Genomic DNA, 2500 nt, shown 5'->3' with positions numbered 1-2500 from the left:
GACGCAGCTGGAGAGACACAGAGAGAGAGAGGGAGGGAGTGAGATAGAAAGAGGGAGAGAGAAAGAAAGTGTGAGAGAGAGAGAGGGAGAGAGAGAGGGAGAGAGAAAGAGCAGAGGTGGAGAGACAGTGAGAGAGAGGGAGAGAGAGAGAGAGAGAGTGAGATAGAAAGAGCAGAGAGAGGGAGAGACAGCGAGAGAGAGGATGCCTCGTGGTTACGACGGGCCCAATTGTTGTCGTTTATGTGTGAGCATGGAGTTTACCTCCTCTCTTGGGTACACGCCCGCATCTACTCCCTCCTCTCCCCTCCTCCCTCTCCCCCTCTCCCTCTCCCTCCTCTCCCTCCTCTCCCTCCTCCCTCCCTCCTTCCTCTCCTCCCCCTCCCTCCCCCTCCCTCCTCCCTCCTCCCTCCCCCCCTCCCTCCCTCCCTCCCCTCCCTCTCCCTCCCCCTCCCTCCCTCCCCCTCCCTCCCCTCCCCCTCCCTCTCCCTCCCTCCTCCCTCCCTCCCTCCTCCCTCTCCTCCCTCCCTCCCTCCCCCACCCTCCCTCTCCCTCCCCTCCTCCCTCCTCCCTCCCTCCTCCCCACCCCCTCCCTCCCTCCTCCCTCCCTCCTCCTCCCTCCCTCCTCCCCTCCCCTCTCCCCCACTCCCCCTCCCTTCCTCCCTCCTCCTCTCCCCACCCCTCCTCTCCTCTCCTCCTCTCCTCCTGCTCTCCTCCTCTCCCCACCCCTCCTCTCTCCTCTCCTCTCCTCCTCCTCTCTCCCTCTGCCCTCTTCTCCTCTCCTCTCCTCTCCTCCTCCTCTCCTCCTCTCCTCCTCTCCTCCTCTCCCACCCTCCTCCTCTCCTGCCTCCTCTCTATACCTCTCCTCTCCTCCTCCTCCTCCCACCTCTCCTCCTCTCTCTCCTGCTCTCCTCTCCTCTCCTCACCTCTCTCCTCTCCTCTCCTCCCCTCCTCCTCCTCTCTCCTCCTCTCCTCCTCCCCCACCCCTCTCCTCTCTCCTCTCCTCCTCCTCTCCTCTCTCTCCCCACCCCTCTCCCTCTCTCCTCTCTCCTCCTCTCCCCCACCCCTCTCTCCTCTCCTCTCCTCCTCTCCCCACCCTCCCTCCCCTCCTCTCCTCCTCTCTCCTCTCCTCTCCTCTCCTCCTCTCTCTCCTCCTCCTCTCCTCTCCTCCCCTCCTCTCCTCTCCTCTCCTCTCCTCCTCTCCTCTCCCCACCCCTCTCCTCTCCTCTCCTCTCCTCTCCTCCTCCTCTCTCTCCTCTCCTCCTCCTCCTCCTCTCTCCTCCTCTCCCCACCCCTCCTCCTCTCCTCTCCTCCTCTCTGCCCTCGCCCAGGTCCCTTGTGTGGCAGGCTGCTTAAGCCATGTCTCCTCCTCCTCTCCCCACCCTCTCCTCTCCTCTCCTCCTCCTCCTCCTCCTCTCCCCCCTCCCCTCCTCTCCTCTCCCTTCCTTTCCTCTCCTCCTCCTCTCCTCCTCCTCTCCTCTCCCCACCCCTCTCCTCTCCCCACCCCTCCCCTCCTCTCCTCTCCCTCCTCCTCCTCTCCTCCTCTCCCCACCCCTCTCCTCCTCTCCCACCCCTCTCTCCCTCTCCTCTCCTCCTCTCCTCCTCTCCTCTCCCCTCCTCTCTGCCCCTCCCTTGAAGTCCCAGCCAGACTTAGCAACCATGTCTCCTCCTCCTCTCCCCACCCCTCTCCTCCTCTCCTCTCCCCTCCTCTCTGCCCTCGCAAGTCCGCGCGACTGCTTAAGCCATGTCTCCTCCTCCTCTCCCCACCCCTCTCCCCTCCTCTCCCTCCTCCCTCTCAGCGGGCCTGGCAAACCATGTCTCCTCCAGGATAATTGCTCTCTCTCGCGCGCCCGATCCTTCTTTGACCTCCGGGCCCATGCCAAGTTGTTAATGGGGTGTTGCCATTAGCAACAAAGGCCATGCCATTGTCCTCTAACGAGCGAGCGAGCAAACGAGCGTAGGGAAGCTTTGTGCCGTGTTAGTGGCATGCTGCAGGATTAACATTCTTCTCTCTCACACAGACGTGAACTAAACCTCAGTAGAGCTCTGACCCCTTTGCCTGTCACCTGTCAGATGACCCTTAACCCTCTCCGTAACCCTGACGACAAATGACAGCCTTTATGTATATCTTATTGTGAAAAAAATGTCACCACATAAATATTTTTGTTCATATGCACCGTATACAATGGTGTAAAAAGCTGGGCCTGCAGTTAATTGTAGCAGCTCTGGCATCCGTTATCTCTGCCATGGCTGGGGATGTCAGCATTTCCCCAGAACTAATAAAGCATCAAGCCCATGCCTAGGCTACAACTAATATAGCCCATGCCTATAGGCTACAACTCATATATCACATGCCTATAGGCTACGACTCATATAGCACATGCCAATAGGCTACGACTCATATAGCACATGCCTATAGGCTACGACTCATATATCACATGCCTATAGGCTACAACTCATATAGCACATGCCTATAGGCTACGACTCATTTAGCACATGCCTA

Source organism: Alosa alosa, chromosome 20 (assembly GCF_017589495.1).
Source record: "Alosa alosa isolate M-15738 ecotype Scorff River chromosome 20, AALO_Geno_1.1, whole genome shotgun sequence".
NCBI classification, from domain to species: domain Eukaryota; kingdom Metazoa; phylum Chordata; class Actinopteri; order Clupeiformes; family Clupeidae; genus Alosa; species Alosa alosa.
The sequence above is the reverse complement of the archived record's forward strand: the minus strand, read 5'-3'. Positions refer to the sequence as shown.